Below are 17,958 nucleotides of genomic sequence, written 5' to 3' on the forward strand. Positions count from 1 at the left end.
CAGCTCAAAAAGTCCTAGAATCAGGATTTGATGTAGATGATTCTATGCATGTTTATTCACTGTTTATCAGCCATTTATTCGCTTATTTGAGTCATATTTATTCCTGTTTGATCGCACTATGGTATGTTTATGAATTTTTCAGGTTTTTAAACTCCTCGATAGAGATTGATTGATTTACGGGCAGAAACCAAGCTATTTGGATGATTTACGCGTATTAGATGCTTATCGGAGTCGATTCCTTATTGGCGTGCAATTTTGAGGCTTTTGCACGACCTCCCTTGGACAATTTTGAAAATTTTGCATTTCATGGAGGTTGGTGCCCGTTGCACGGGCCGTGCATATTTGAACGGCCCATAGCACGGCGAAGGTAGTTCTGTCTATAAATAGGCGCATGCAAAACTAGAGGACATTATGGGGTGAGTAGAACAGCTCAAAAAGTCCTAGAATCAGGATTTGATGTAGATGATTCTATGCATGTTTATTGACTGTTTATCAACCATTTATCTGCGTATTTGAGTCATATTTATTCCTGTTTGATCGCACTATGGTATGTTTATGAGTTTTTCAGGTTTTCGAACTCCTCGATAGAGATTGATTGATTTACGGGCAGAAACCAAGCTATTTGGATGATTTACGCGTATTAGATGCTTATCCAAGTCGATTCCTTCTTGGCGCGCAGTTTTGAGGCTTTTGCACGACCTCCCTTGGACAATTTCGAAAATTTTGCATTTCATGGAGGTTGGTGCCGTTCTGAGGTGCATGTGCAGGACCATTGCCTGACTGCGGTGTGGCATGGGCCGTAACGCAATGACGATACATAAATAGGCGCCGCATAAAATGAGATGGGGTTAAACACAGTTACGAACTTCTTCGCGCGACCCTCATACGCACCTTTGTTCTTGACATTTTGGGAGACCAACGTCAGTTCAAAGGATTGATTTGGAGGATTCAAGCAAAGATAGAAGTTTCTAGACGATTGACTGAGACATTCGAGATCCATACTTGAGGCTGGTTTCAGAATTGGCACTTGCGACATTCCTACTCCGATTCGATAGAAGAGCGGTTATATGTTTCATTTTCTTTTCTGTTATTTATTTCCTTTTGTATTTGTTTCTTTCATTATGAGTAGCTAGGATTGCCGAACCCATTGGGGTTCATCTTTGTTGATGGTTTGTGTTTAAATGTTGGATTTTTTATCTACTATTTTTATAATCTTCTTACTGTTTAGTAATAAAATTTGATTCAATTAATTTGAGACGTTAAATTAATTGTCTTTTGGGTTGTTTCTTGACATTGAGAAATGCTTTGTACAACTGGAAATTAAATAGTAAGAACTGGTAATTAACACTTAGAGATAAGGTTAATTCACTCGCTGGATTAAGAATTAACAACTCTTAATAGTTCTAAATCGTGCTTAATGCTAATCTGTAATAATCTGATATGAAGAGATTCCATTAGGTTAGTGCAGATTTAGAAACTCAGTGAGCTCGAGAGAGGAGCGGAGTTTGATTCAGGATTTAGGCACGGGTAGCAAGATTGGCAGTTTATAAAATCAACCTTAGAATTCCATCACTTAGGTCCCTTTTGGGTTTGCTTCTTTGTTACGGTTGATTTTTTTTATTGTCAGTTGCTGTTGTTCCTTTATTTGCATTCATAAGCATTAGTTAATTAATTTAGACTTCTCACACCTTATTTCAAATTAAATAACATAATGAACAGTAGTAACTTTAGGTTTACCCGATCTCCAGGGATACGACCTTGATACTCACTAGTGCTAGACCGCATCGATAGGTTCACTGCCTTAAGTGTAGGTTCCGTTGCCGGCGGAAGTAACGGTAAACTAGAGTGAATTGTTTCTGTGTTAATTTAGTCATTATTTGTTTATTCATTTATTCTTTATTTTTTTGGTTTCTTTTATTTATTTTATTATTTTTGATTGATTGGTGGTTGTTTGGTTGTCGGTTTCAAGTAGTATATGACCAGGAGCTCTAACCCTGATCCCATAGCACCCTGATCCGACCCGGAGCGCTCTCTCAGATTATTGAGACGACGTTTGCAGGCAGTTGAGGAGGAGGATGGAGTTATGATTTCAAGTTCAAGGCCCGGCGATGGAGAACCTCAACCCCGGTAGATGAGGATCGGGAGGGGCGATGTCGAGTTTGCTCGACCATCTTTGGATGGGACGAAAACTAGTATAGTCAAACCTGCTGTAGCGGCCAACAATTTTGAAATAAATGCCAACGTGATCCAGATGATCCAGCAGAGTGTGCAGTTTGGAGGATTGCCCAGCGAGGATCCCAATGCACATATCTCTAATTTTTTGGAGATTTGTGACACATTCAAGATAAACGGAACAACCGATGACGCCATTCAACTGAGATTTTTTCCATTTTCCTTGAGGGACAGAGCTAAGAGATGGTTGCAATCCCTTCCACAAAGAAACGACATCGCCTCAAGGGCGCTATCGAAAAAATTTTATATAAGTATTTTCCTCTCGCTAAAACTGCTAAACTTAGAAATGACATATCTTCTTTTATGCAGTTTGATGATGAAAGCATGGGAGAGGTTTAAAGATCTTTTGAGATGCTGCCCATATCACGGATTGCCAGTGTGGATGCAGGTTCAAACCATCTACAGCGGGTTGAACCTTGCAACGAGGCAAATGGTGGATGCTGCAGCAGGTGGGGCGCTAAACAAAAAGACACCCGAGCAGGCTCAGAACCTGATAGAGGAAATGGCCATGGACAACTATCAATGGCAATCCTCTAGGAGCCGACCAGGAAGACAGGGAGTGGTCAACCAAGTGGACTCTACATCAGCCTTGGCAGCTCAGGTGGAGCTTCTAGCCAAGAAGGTTGACCAACTCCGTATGCCGCCCATGTAGCGAACGTTGGTCGCGAGTTTTATGGTGGCCTGACAGCAAAGGCGAACTGTACTACGGGAGGTATGTTTGCTTCATCCTCTACTACTTTTCCATCTAATTCGCTATGTCTTCCGATGTTGAAAGGTGTTGACTATATGGGGAATGCCCCAAGGCAGCAGAACGATCCTTACAGTAATACAAACAACCCTGGGTGGCGCAATCATCCCAACTTCAGTTGGAGGAACAATAACACTAAGGGTCCACCCGGTTTTCAGAGACTTCATCAGCAGCCGCTGCAACATTCAGCTGGGCCTGCACAAGCTCCTCCTCTACCAGAAAAGAAGTCAAATTTAGAGGAGCTTATGATGAAGTTTGTGACGTCTACGGAGATGAGGTTCCAGCAAACTAATAGTGCACTTAGGAACCAGCAGGCCTCGATTGAGAGCTTGGAGACCTAGATTGGCCAAATCTCTAAGATGTTATCTGAGAGGCAGCAAGGAGGGCTCCCGAGCACCACTGAGTCTAACCTTAGGGAGCACGTGAACGCCATCACTTTGCGTTCAGGTAAGTTAGTTTCAGCTCCTTCTAAGCCTATTTTTGATGACGCCACCATTGATGTGTAGGTTGAGGCGAGCAATAAGGTTAGGGAACCTGAGGAACAAAAGGTGAAATTAATTCTAGTCAGGGAATATCAACCTAAGATTCCTTATCCTGCTAGAGCTAAACAAGCAGAGGCGAAAGATTGCCTTTTATTGATGCATTGGAGCAGATGCCAAAATATGCTAAGTTCTTAAAGGACATACTTAGCAGAAAAAGGAAGTTGGAGGAGGTCGCCTATGTTTAGCTTAACGAGGAGTGCTCAGCGGTGTGTCAGAGCAAGTTGCCAGAGAAACGTCATGATCCAGGGAGTTTCACTATTCCCTGCACTTTAGGTAATTTGTGTGTTGATGATGCATTAGCAAATTTGGGGGCTAGCATAAATGTCATGCCCACTAGTTTGTTCAATAAGCTAGGTTTGGGGGAGGCAAAATCAACTAGGATGTGCATTCAATTAGCTGACCGTTCTGTTAAGCTTCCTAGGGGAATTGTGGAAAATGTGCTAGTTAAGGTAGATAAGTTCATATTTCCTATGGACTTTGTGGTTTTGGATATGGATAATGAGCATGGTGTACCATTAATTTTGGGGAGACCTTTCCTTGCCACAGCTAGAGCTAAAATAGATGTATTTGAGGGGAATTTAAAACTTAATGTAGGGATGACTGTGTCACTTTTAGTTTACCCTCATTTGATAGTTCTTCCACGACCATGTTCATGCCATTAGTAGTATTGATGGAATTGATCCTGCATGTAATACACAACCACAAGATGTACAAATAGATGATGCTATACATGTTTCTTCCCCTGTTAATATGTGTTATTCATCTGAAAAAAACAAGTTGTATCGATATGAGACTTTGTGCTATGATAGACCCGAGAAGGGTAGTTGCAAGTTTGTTTTTGACAGGTCACTTAGCCGGAATTCAGAGTGGATGAATGGACATCCCAAATCGGTACAGAGGGCGCCTCCTTGGTCATCTACCGCACACATCGGACCTTCTCATTGCGCTTATGTGCCTCGAGCCCCAACTTACATTGAGCCTACCTTCTCAATTTGCTCGCGATGCAGGAATGCTGCTGAAGAGTCCAGCTAGACGACTCGAACAAAAAGAAGCGCCTTTGGGAGGCATTCCCGAATATATTTTTGCTTTTTGAATTTTTGGACATTTTTATTTTATTTTATGTAGTTATTTGTTTTTTTTTAGTTAGATATTTCAGTCTGTTTTTAGTATGTTTGATTTTGAGGAGATGTTATCTTATTGAACCTTTTACTAGATGTTGCTTAGGATGTGTTTATTCTTGAGTTTTGCAGAAGTTAGCCTACTTGATGCTCATACGTAATTTTAAGGACTAACATATTTTGAAGTGTTAAAGTACACATCAAGGGCAGTATCTAGTAGACTTTCTAGTTTTTATCTCTTTTTGTCGTCTTGTTTTCTCTTAGTTTTCCAATTTCTTTTATGGACTCCCATAATTAGCTTCATTTTATGTATTTTATTCCTTTTATTTTGGAGTGCCTACCTTGTTCACACTGAGGACAGTGTTTTTCACAAGTGTAGGGTAGGTACCGTAGATTTGTGCAAGTACCAATTTTGTCTTTGCTGTTTTTATCTTGTTTTAATTTCCCTTATTGATTGAGTCCGTTCATTATTACTGTCCTTATCTTGAGTTTTGTTTTAATCGAGTAGTTAATGATTTTCTTTCTTTTGAATGGACCCTTATTGCTTGTATTGAATCTTTGTGGGAAGAAGGCAATGAACGAATCTCTTAGTTTCAATCAAGCCAAGTAAAACTAGTGTTTTTCCTTAATCCTTTCATTTCACTTTATCTTGGATATAGAACACTGTTAATTTTGATGCGTATTAGATTGTTTAATTGTTTAAACTCTGGTTTTAGAATTCTTGCAATTTATCCCACTCAATGGTGAGGCTTTATGCTCCATTTTGTTTCTGATTAGTGAGCATTGTGCAAAATTTTTGTTTCTAGAACTTGCTTTGTGATGACTTTTAAGATTACATGAATTGTTGATAGTCATGAGATGATTTGGGCACTTAGGTATTACACAATTTGGCCAAAAGCCTAACCCATTTTTTTTCCCTTAGTGAACCCATTTTGAGCCTTAGCCTTTTTCTTTCATTATAAATTACATCTGACACTCATTTTACCACTTTTATTAATTCCACCATTCTTTCTACCATTATTGCTGGAAATAATGTACGTTTATGCTGCATTTCATTTTGGATCAATTTGCATATATTCACTAAGTTACTAGATTTTTCATAGATGCTCCCTTCAAATCCAAATGATACATATCATTTTACTACTTTCATTGAGCATTGTATTACTTCATCCTGCGTTTTGTTGTTGCAGGAGTAAAAAAAAAAAGAAAAAAAAATAAAAATAATAATAATAATAATAATAAAATTTTTAGAATAAGGGTTTAGTTCGAGCATCATCTTATTATTAGAACGACTTAGTGTTTAATTTTGGTACAGTGTTTGATCCTTGGCTATATTCTTGCATTACCTGCATAATTTTCCAGCAACTTTCAGCTTACTTTCCATTTTCTCCGTACCCTACCATTAACCCTATTACAACCTGGCTCAAGACCCTTTGATCATGTTTATTGACTATTTCACAGTAGTGGAGATCGGATCTATAAGCAAGCCTATGGTAAGCACTTTTTTCTGTACTTTTGCGCTGAGAGCTTGGCAATATTCTTCTCACCTATATACACTTGTGTGTTTCGAGTGACATCTTGTAAGGCATGGTTCTCAAATTCTCAGTTTAGATAGTTTATCATTTTAATTTTAGCAGCTTTATTAACTTTGTTCTTTGTCTCAAGGATTTAGTGATTTGGGGGTTCTAAGGAAATTCGTCACAGAGTTTCGAGACTTGTTTTGAGTTAACCTTCTGCAATGTATTTGATTGAGTCATTTGGTTTCTATTTGAGGAGAGAGTTGTTGAATGTTTAAGGATAAGCAAACTCTCAAGTGTGGGGTAGTTTGATGTAGATGATTCTATGCATGTTTATTGACTGTTTATCATCCATTTATTCGCGTATTTGAGTCATATTTATTCCTGTTTGATCGCACTATGGTATGTTTATGAGTTTTTCAGGTTTTCAGACTCCTCGATAGAGATTGATTGATTTACGGGCAGAAACCAAGCTATTTGGATGATTTACGCGTATTAGATGCTTATCGGAGTCGATTCCTTGTTGGCGCGCGGTTTTGAGGCTTTTGCACGACCTCCCTTGGACAATTTCAGAAATTTTGCATTTCATGGAGGTTGGTGCCCGTGGCACGGGCCGTGCATATATGCACGGACCGTGGCACAGGCCATGGCACGGCGAAGGCAGATCAGTCTATAAATAGGAGCACGCAAAATGAGACAAGGTTCCGCTTCTGATTTCTGAACTTCTTTACGTGCGCGACCCCTCACTTCTGCACCTTTGTTCTTGATATTTCGGGAGACCAACGTCAGTTCAAAGGATTGATTTGGAGGATGCAAAGATTGAAGTTTCTAGACGATTGACCGAGACATCCGAGATCCATACTTGAGGCTGGTTTCAGAATTGGCACTTGCGACATTCCTACTCCGATTCGATAGAAGAGCGGTTATATGTTTCATTTTCTTTTCTGTTATTTATTTCCTTTTGTATTTGTTTCTTTCATTATGAGTAGCTAGGATTGTCGAACCCATTGGGGTTCATCTTTGTTGATGGTTTGTGTTTAAATGTTGGATTTTTTATCTACTATTTTTATAATCTTCTTACTGTTTAGTAATAAAATTTGATTCAATTAATTTGAGACGTTAAATTAATTGTCTTTTGGGTTGTTTCTTGACATTGAGAAATGCTTTTTACAACTGGAAATTAAATAGTAAGAACTAGTAATTAACACTTAGAGATAAGGTTAATTCACTCGCTGGATTAAGAATTAACAACTCTTAATAGTTCTAAATCGTGCTTAATGCTAATTTGTAATAATCTGATATGAAGAGATTCCATTAGGTTAGTGCAGATTTAGAAACTCAGTGTGCTCGAGAGAGGAGCGGAGTTTGATTCAGGATTTAGGCACGGGTAGCAAGATTGGCAGTTTATAAAATCAACCTTAGAATTCCATCACTTAGGTCCCTTTTGGGTTTGCTTCTTTATTACGGTTGTTTTTTTTATTGTCAGTTGCTGTTGTTCCTTTATTTGCATTCATAAGCATTAGTTAATTAATTTAGACTTCTCACACCTTATTTCAAATTAAATAACATAACAAACAGTAGTAACTTTAGGTTTACTCGATCTCCAGGGATACGACCTTGATACTCACTAGTGCTAGACCGCATCGATAGGTTCACTGCCTTAAGTCTAGGTTGCATAAGTAGCCCATCAGGATTCTATTGGCCGACTTTATTTAGGGACAATCATTTGTGTAAGAATGTGATCGTTGCCAACGTACAGGTAATATCTCGTCTCATAATGAAATGCCCCAACACGGTACACTAGAGTGCGAAATTTTTGACATGTGGGGCATAGATTTCATTGGATCCTTTCCTAGTACTTTTGACAATAAATATATATTCGTGGCTATTGATTATGTCTATAAATGGGTTGAGGAACAAGCTTTGCCTCATAATGATGCAAGAGTAGTAATGAAATTTTTGAAAAGGATCTTCTATAGGTTTGGCATCCCCAAGGCCATTATCAATGATAGGGGTACGCACTTTTGTAACGCTTAGCTAGATAAAGTGTTAAAAATGGTTGGAGTCACGTATAAATTTGCCACCCCTTTTCACCCTCAAATCAGTGATCAAGTACAGAATACCAATAGAGAGTTGAAAAGACTCCTTGAGAAAACTATAGAATGGTCTAAGAAAGATTGGTTCATTAAACTGGATGATACTATGTGGGCATATAGGATTGCATTCAAAACAGCCCTAGGAACTACTCCTTATAAATCAGTCTATAGAAAATCTTGTCATCTACCTGTTGAAATTGAGCACAAAGCTTTTTAGGCAATTAAACAAGTTAATTTTAACCTAGCTAGTGCAGGTTTGAAGAGAAAATTGCAAGTTAATGATTTGGATGAATGGAGGCTGCATGCATATGAGAATGCCCGTCTAACCAAGGAATGCATGAAGAGTTGGCATGATGCTAGGACTAAGCCAAGGAGAGAGTTTCAAGCTAAAGATCAGATGCTTTTACTTAATTCAAGACTTCGAATTTTTTCAGGTAAGTTAAAGTCACGTTGGTCAAGCCCATTTTTTGTTAAGCAAGTATTTCCATATTTTGAATTAACTCATCCTGAAAAGGGAGATTTTAAAGTTAATGGTTATAGGTTAAAATAATATTTTAGAGGGGAGTTTGAGCTAGGAAAAGAAGTGTTACAACTTCTCGAGTCAATGTGAGTTGGCACGAATTTGTCTAGCTAACATGAAATTAAAGAAGCACTTGGTAGGAGGCAACCTACTATTACTTTATTGATTTGTGATGTACGTAAAATACACACATCTAAATGGGGTTCTTAATTTCGATTTTATGGATATTTGGATGTAAATTGGTACCAACACTCACCCTATGCGTATATTTGTGTGCATTAGGTCTAAAAGAAGTCAAAGAATGAAAAAGGAAAGAATTGGAGCATAATTGAACGTCAAAGTCAAACAAGCTAAGTACAAGCATGAGGAAGGCCGAACATGGCCGTGTTGGTCTCAACATCGCCGGTTCCCAACATAACACAGCCGTGTTACCAACACGGGAACCAACACGGCCGTGTTGCACATCAAAGAAGAAGTAGAACTTATGGAGCACGGCCACAGAGAGTAACACGGCCAGAGATACGGCCGTGTTGGAGGCGACAGGGGGTATTAATTAAAAGAACGAAGAGAGAAAAAAAAAGAGAGGAGGCTAGGGTTAGAACGTCCCAAAACCCTAATTTTTCTCTCCCTAAGGGTTTTATGAGCTGAAACCAAGGGAAAAGGAGACTTGGATCAAGGTTTCAATCAGATTTCCTTGAAGGATCGAAGATGGGGCAAGGTTCGTTGATTGATTTTCAAATCGAGCAAGAGGAACAAGAATTGATTCAATTGGAGTAAAAGGATTTGGGGCTGTTTACTCTCATCCAAGGGTGTAATCGGGTTTTCTCTACCTTTGCTTATTGTTGTAATTGAATTCTTGTATATTTTGAGAATGAACATGATTAGCTAGATTGATTAAATCCATTGGGATTTCTTTACTATGTTGGCTTGATATTATATTGTTGGATTGTTTGAGTTGGTTTTGTATTCTTCTTGTTTTCGGTGATTAATAAGATTATGCATTATTCATGAGACGCTGTGAATTGTGATGTTTAGATTGCTTTATGAGATTGAGAAATCCGTTTGGCAATTGGAATTTTGAATAGCAAGAACTGGTTAATAATCGCTTAGAGATAAGGATAATTAACTAGTCGGATTAAGAATTAACAAAGCTTAATAGAGGCGGATTAAAGCTTAATGCTAATTTAAGAATCAATCGTTAGGAAGAGATTCCAACTTTAGGTTATTAGGTTTAGGAATTCGGTTATCTCGAGAGAAAACCGAATCTTTAAGAATTCGTCCACGGGTAGCATGATTAGACTCACCGATCCTTTATCTTTTGTTTGATTGCCAACTAGTTTAGATTCCCTTTGGGTTTTTCTTCTTGTCTTGATTATTTCGTTTATCAATCACTCTTGCATCTCCCTTAGGACTTAGCTTGTAGCTATTAGTTAGTTTAGAAATTATTTATCGCTAATTTTAGGTTAATATAACAAAGAACAAAGGAGTAACTCTGGGCTTTCACTTTCCCGAGGAATACGACCTTGATACTCGCCATTAGTGCTAGACTGCATTGATAGGTACACTGCCTTATATTGTGCTAACACGAGTAGCACCCATCAAGTTTTTGGCGCCGTTGCCGGGGAATGTTTGAAAACTAGAGTGAAATTTGCTATTTGTTAATTTAGCCATTTTTTTTCTCTTTCTTATTATTTTATGATTTTTTTGTTTATTTATTTTATTTTATTTGTACATATTTATTTAGTTTAAGTTTATGATTTAGATAGTGAATGATAAGTAGGTTCAATGCTAAATTCAAACTCTTTGTATGACGCATTGGAAAATGGGATTAGGAACCAAGAGAGTGCTTAAAATTGGGATACCCGTGCATCTTTAGAAGCTCGAGTGGAATCATTTTGCAGGGCTACCGATCAACTTTCCACTCTTATCCTTTCATCTCAAGTTTTTTGTGAATTTTGTTGTGGTTTACATTTGAGTAATGATTGTCCATTGTGCAGTGATTTTACTCCTTATTCTAATAACTATGAACAGGTGAATTATACGGGCAATTGGCCAAATGACTCGTATAGAAGCACCTATAATCAAGAGTGGAGGACTCATTCACCCTATGGATGGAGCTTAGATGGCCCGGAACCACCGGAATCTCGAAGAACCACATCAAGCAGCCCTAATCTTGCACCTTCAACTCAAGATGAAGAGTTAGTGTCGGAGAAGCTGATGATGAGGTTCATTACAAGTCTTAATGATAGATTCCAACAAACAGAGAGGATACTTGAAGATCAACAAGCCTCGATTAACAATATAGAGCATCAAGTAGGCTTAATCTTCAAGTTACTAGCTGAAGAGCAATTGGGAACTCCATCAAACGCTACTGAATCCAAGGAGCATTTCAGCGCCATCACTTTGCGTTCAAGTGAGAATTTTTCTGGTTTATCTACTATGTTTGACGATGATGCTTCTGTGCAAGATGATTTCTTGAACATGGAGATGGAACCAGAAAAGGAAGAGGCGAACATAATTCCTCTGAAAGACTATCAATAGGAAAGTACAGTTAATGATGCTGAGTTGCAGTTAGAGGAATTGTTGGTAGATTTTCCACAAGTCCCTTTGATGATGAAAGATGAGCACGAGTTATCCAATGAAGAAGTCTTGGAGGAGCTCGAGTTTCTTCTAGCAAGTGAACCAAGCCAGGGACTGAAGAAAACCATCGACACTCTTGAAGAGATTGCCCAACCATCGATCCTTCCAATTGGTGAAACTCCAGCTTTCAAATTGGAAGAGCCCCTAGAGCATCATGACTACGTGCAATTATATGAGGAGCGAGTCTTGCCCATCATACTAGCAGCTTGCTTGATAGTCGGGAAGAGGAAGTCGACGATTATCCCTTTAAGCGGATACTTGAAGCCATTTGCTTGGAAGAAGGATGGATGGTCGTCAATCCCCACCGTTTACTTTTCACCATGAGTCCAGCTAAGAAGACTCATCATATCAAAAAGAAGCACTTTTAGGAGGCACCCCAAATTCTATTTTTCAATTTGAATACTTTACCCTTGCATTGTGAACTTAGTTGATTAGGTTTTATAGTTGGTTTTTGTTAAGTTTTATTTATGTTGAGTGTATAAGTTGAGGACTTATTGGTTTTGCAGGTGAGAAAGAATGAGAAAGTGCTGACTTTTGCATTATCTGGAGATCAACACGGGCGTGTTCAAGACCGTGTTCATTAACACGGCCTGTGTTCTAATTGAAGAAAATCAAACAAAGATGAACACGTTCACAGAAGCTAACACGGGAATTTATGCCCTGCCATGTCCACAACACGTTCCCGTGTCCAAGACCGTGTCCATAACACGGGCGTGTTATCGGAAGTGGTAAGTCAGCACGTTTTAATTCGCTTAACACGGCCCGATATCATGACCGTGTTCATGAACACGTCCCCTGTTGGCGAACACGGGCGTGTTCCGCACACTGCCTATATATACCACTTCATTCAAAATCTTAAAAAAATTTTGCTCTCCCCTTATTTTGGCAATTATCTCCTCTCTTACTCTCTCACTTCTTATTTCTCATCTCGAAGGCTTTGGATATTGCGTTTGTCAAGTAAGTACCCTCCAACTTTGTTTTCCATTATTTTATTTTGATATTAGTTCGAATTTTGTGTTTCAATTATTTTTTTTTTATTTTTTTTGTTTATTTCCTTATTTTATTATTTGGTGCATGCATTTACATTCATAATTGTGCTTGAATTTCTTTTATTTTCTTTAATGTAGTTTATATACTTAACTTGCTCATATTTTTCATTTTTCTTTTCTACCATTATTTACGATTGTGATTAATTCCTTATTTTTCTCTTTATTATTATTGTCGGCCGCTAAACAATACGCTCTATCATAGATAATCGAGTCTGTTGTGTCTGTTTTATATTAGCATGTTGGTTTGCCTTGTGATGGATAATGGCGAAGTAAACTCCATATGAATGAATTGCAAATTTAATTGGTTAGCATTGCTTGGCAGTGTTGTGGATTAAATTTTCTTTGCAGGACATTGAGCAGTTTAATTTTATCGAGTTAAATCATTTAGTTTGTTCATTTTATGCCGTTATGCTGCCAGAATTTTGTTGATCCTTAGTACTAAAAGTTTTCTTTTCAGGTACCATGTCCACCAGACGAGGATCAGGAGTTTACAAGAGGAGGCGGACCGATGGTTCCTCTTCTTCTCGATCGTCAGGCGCTGCACCGACCAGTTCAGGCCAAATTAGACCACCGCAGGGCCATCAATTCCTACTTTTCCAAGGGCAGCCCACCTTTGAGCAGAGATATCAATCGATGAGGCACAAAGATTTGGGAAAGGGGCGTAGGATAGACTAGCCAAGATCGAGACCGCTTGACTTGCACCGCAATCACCGATATCTCGAGACGCCCCCATTTCAACATTTCTTTGACATTGTTGAACCAACATATAGGGAGTTGACTGTGGAGTTTGCCAAGACTTTCTTTCTGCAAAGCCGGCCATGGACTTCCAACAACCGGATGCGACGGGACTAGCAAGGCAGACTTTCACGATGAGTGTACAACAGTTTGGGGTACACTTAGGCTTGTGAACTGAGGAGGATGTAGCTGGAGAGGTTTACAATCGCTGTATACACACGCCTGGTGTGTCATATCCGCAGATGTGGGCCGAGATTTCTGATGACACCGAGGGATACAGCGGCCACCAAGGCATCTAACTTGCCTCGAGGGATCATGCAGGTACTTGCATGCATTGTTGGCTAGGACCATCAACGGCAGGGGGAGATAGCGGTGGTGTAGTTACCCACCGGATCTGTTTATACTTTTACAAAGATGCACCAAAGCCACTCGACATGGGGTACTCATTGGCCAGACAGATCAGTGCCTTCTGCAACAACTCAAAGAAGGTATTTTTCTATTTTGGGACTTACATTACTCGACTGGCTCGGAGCTTAGGAGTTTTGGAGGAAGCGATACCACATTTGACGAGCCGAGGGTGATGGAGACGTTGGGACTTCCCGGATGGTTAGTATGGGGATGGTGACTCATAGGCGGTCCGTTAGGACCAGAGTATAAATCGAGGAATGCTCTCTTGGCGACTCGGAGAGGAGCGACCGCCCCACGAGCCCATGGTACAGGATGTCCCACCTTCTTCCCGATATTCGGAGTCTTCCTCTAGACTGCCTCTACTTCAGCCTCCTTGTAGGTCTTCTTGTTTTAGGAGTCTCCCAATTGAGTTTAGAGAGCTTAGAGTGCAGAGCAGCAGATTTCATTCGATAAGAGGCTTTTCAACAGGGATCTTTTACAGTCAGTCGAGGTTGAGCCGGACGATGGCTCGCCTTGAGAGGCAGAGGGCTATGCTTCAGGCCCCGATTGAAAGCAGGGAGGTAGGTTAGAGGCCTCTATGGCCAATGACATGTTTGATGATATTTTGCTATAGACTTTGCACTGCCTGTCCACAGAGCCGGGTTCCAGAGCGAGCCATTTTGACATCCCTCTAGCCGGATGATCCAGTCCGGCCCTCCCTCTCCGACCGAGCACTTTTCAACACAACAGCCCTAACGAGCCTCATATTGATGCCGCTCCTGCCGATCCACCAGCTCTTGCATGTGACACTACTTTCGATCCTCATAGAGCGTACCACTCCTCCACCATGCATCAGCCTACCGATATACTCACGATGCACCTCTTTTCACTCCCGGAGCCATAATCGTAGGCGATTAGTTTTTTTTCCTTTTCATTTCATATATTTTATACACCGAGGACAAAGGTGTCCTTCAAGTGTGGGGTGGTGATATCAATATATACTTACTTTCATGTTATATTATTTTGTATATGAAATTCAGATCCTTTTCTAGTGTATATATCGCATTTCATTTATTCCATCTCAGTTATTTGTTTATTCTTTGTGCAATTTTTTGTAAAATTTTGAAAATTTTTCACTTTGTTTCGATGCTCTTACTGTTGACTTGCTTTTGAAATCCTCGTTTATGTCCATGTGATCGGGTAAAACCGATAGTGTTGAGTCTTGCGGAAGAATGTAAGATAATTAGTTTGAGTTTTGCACTAAGTTGCTTTGGATTATTTAATTCTGTTTTGATGATTTTTGTTTAGAACGTACTCAAAAAGCACACTTGTGAGAAATTGAGACTAAATTGTAAGCATACACTTTATATGCTTGTATTTATTTCTTGTTGAGAGTACCACCATCGCCTTTACTTTTAGAACTTGCTCGGTAATGCTTATGAGGGCCACAAGGAGAGTTTAACACTTTGGTATGATAGAGGCACTTAGGTTTTTCATTCTAGCCAAATAGCCTTCATTCGTTTATTGATTCTGTAGATAATCCTTTCTTTCACCATTTTTTATCATATTATATTACCACTTAGTTTTATTCTGCTTTGGATTATGATTTTGCACATGAGTTGTTTTTATTGGGAACTTTTGTCTTGGGAATAGCTTTGGAATCTTGTAGCAGCTTACTTTAATCCAAAAAGAAATTCACTCTATTATGTGAATGTTTTCCCTTATGATTATTCAAAAAAAAAAAGAATAAGAGGGAAAGGTGATGAAAAGAAAGAAAGTGAGCTAAACATTTTGACTTGATTCCTATTTCCCACCTTGGACTACTATCCATCGTTTACCCCTTGTGATTATTGTGACTTGTGTGCATGTCATATATTTCATTGCAGAACACCATAGGTTCAACTCTTACCAAATTTACCTACCCCTACCTAATCCCCATTACAACCCTTATAAAGACCTCTTGACATGGTTGTTGACTCTCCATAAGTGGTAGGAGTAGGATTTAAGAGCAAGCATATAGTAAGTAAGGCAGTAGTTGATGCATTGAGCAATTAAACACTACCCTTTAAACACTTTGAGTGATTTAGAGTGAATCTGATGAGGAGTTGGTTCTAAATAATTTTGTTGAGACAGTATTGTGTGAATTATTGCCATCTTGGTTGTGATACTTGAATTGATTGCTTCTTTTCTTTTTGTTTGACTTACGCTTGTTAAGGATATGTGCAGGAGCTCTCTAGCTTGTCTGTCAGTTTAAGTATTGTTCCTTAGTGGTTTATTTTCCTTATTTTACTTTTGATTGCTTGAGGACAAGCAATAAGCTAAGTGTGGGGTTATTTGATGTGCGTAAAATACACACATCTAAATGGGGTTGTTAAGATCGATTTTATGGATATTTGGATGTAAATTGGTACCAATACTCACCCTATGCGTATATTTGTGTGCATTAGGTCTAAAAGAAGTCAAAGAATGAAAAAGGAAAGAATTGGAGCATAATTGAACGTCAAAGCTGCCGAAACAAGCTAAGTACGAGCATGAGGAAGCTGAACATGGCCGTGTTGGTCTCAACACTAGCCGGGTTCCCAACACGGTCACAAACACATGCCGTGTTACCAACACGGGAACCAACACGGCCGTGTTGCACATCAAAGAAGAAGTAGATCTTATGGAGCACGGCCACAAAGAGTAACACGGCCAGGAACACCAGCCCATGTCCTTAACACGGCCAGAGACACGGCCGTGTTGGAGGCGACAGGGGGTATTAATTAAAAGAACGAAGAGAGAAAAAAAAAGAGAGGAGGCTAGGGTTAGAACGTCCCAAAACCCTAATTTTTCTCTCCCTAAGGGTTTTATGAGCTGAAACCAAGGGAAAAGGAGACTTGGATCAAGGTTTCAATCAGATTTCCTTGAAGGATCGAAGATGGGGCAAGGTTTGTTGATTGATTTTCAAATCGAGCAAGAGGAACAAGAATCGATTCAATTGGAGTAAAAGGATTTGGGGCTGTTTACTCTCATCCAAGGGTGTAATCGGGTTTTCTCTACCTTTGCTTATTGTTGTAATTGAATTCTTGTATATTTTGAGAATGAACATGATTAGCTAGATTGATTAAATCCATTGGGATTTCTTTACTATGTTGGCTTGATATTATATTGTTGGATTGTTTGAGTTAGTTTTGTATTCTTCTTGTTTTCAGTATTAATAAGATTATGCATTATTCATGAGACGTTGTGAATTGTGATGTTTAGATTGCTTTATGAGATTGAGAAATCCGTTTGGCAATTGGAATTTTGAATAGCAAGAACTGGTTAATAATCGCTTAGAGATAAGGATAATTAACTAGCCGGATTAAGAATTAACAAAGCTTAATAGAGGCGGATTAAAGCTTAATGCTAATTTAAGAATCAATCGTTAGGAAGAGATTCCAACTTTAGGTTATTAGGTTTAGGAATTCGGTTATCTCGAGAGAGAAACCGAATTCGGTTAAGAATTCATCCACGGGTAGCATAATTAGACTCACTGATCCTTTATCTTTTGTTTGATTGCCAACTAGTTTAGATTCCCTTTGGGTTTTTCTTCTTGTCTTGATTATTTCGTTTATCAATCACTCTTGCATCTCCCTTAGGACTTAGCTTGTAGCTATTAGTTAGTTTAGAAATTATTTATCGCTAATTTTAGGTTAATATAACAAAGAACAAAGGAGTAACTCTGGGCTTTCACTTTCCCGAGGAATACGACCTTGATACTCGCCATTAGTGCTAGACTGCATCGATAGGTACACTGCCTTATATTGTAGCTAACACGAGTAGCACCCATCAATTTGTTTTACTGTTGTTTTTGTCCTTGTTTAATCATGTTTTTATTATTGTTATTTTCTCTTTCTTTTGTTTCGGGAATAAGGATTTAAGCCCATTGGATTTAGGTTTAGTGTCTCATGGTGTTTGAACCAACCTCACTTAATTAAGGCCCATAATTTTTTAAAGTCCTAATTAATCCTAATTAGCTTAGTTGTTGTATTAGAGTTGTCTTTATTTTCTTTTTCTTTTAGGAATAAGAGTTTAGTTTTATTAGAATCCTAATATTATTCTAATAAACATTATCAACCTAATTAGGATTATAATTCTTAGGAGTTGCTCTATAAATAGGATCTCTTCTATCATCCCTACACTATTTTATTCTTTCTCCCCATTAGCCATGAGCACTTAAGAAAATAAGGTACAGGATGTCCCTTCCTCACCTTCACCTTCACCATCACCACTTAAATCTAGGGGTAGATCATGATCATCCACACCACACCTAAATAAGATTGTGAAGCGGGATTTTCCATTACCTCATTCATCATCTCCTAGAAGATAGGTACCATTCTATTGGAAAAGGAG

General features: G+C 38.8%; 1 pseudogene; it reads right to left on the minus strand.

The window, feature by feature from the left end:
* Positions 1-2,508: 2,508 nt before the first annotated feature.
* On the minus strand, positions 2,509-2,604 carry LOC112533737 (annotated as a pseudogene).
* Between the last annotated feature and the right edge of the window lie 15,354 nt (positions 2,605-17,958).

Source organism: Ricinus communis, chromosome 6 (assembly GCF_019578655.1).
Source record: "Ricinus communis isolate WT05 ecotype wild-type chromosome 6, ASM1957865v1, whole genome shotgun sequence".
NCBI classification, from domain to species: Eukaryota; Viridiplantae; Streptophyta; class Magnoliopsida; order Malpighiales; family Euphorbiaceae; genus Ricinus; species Ricinus communis.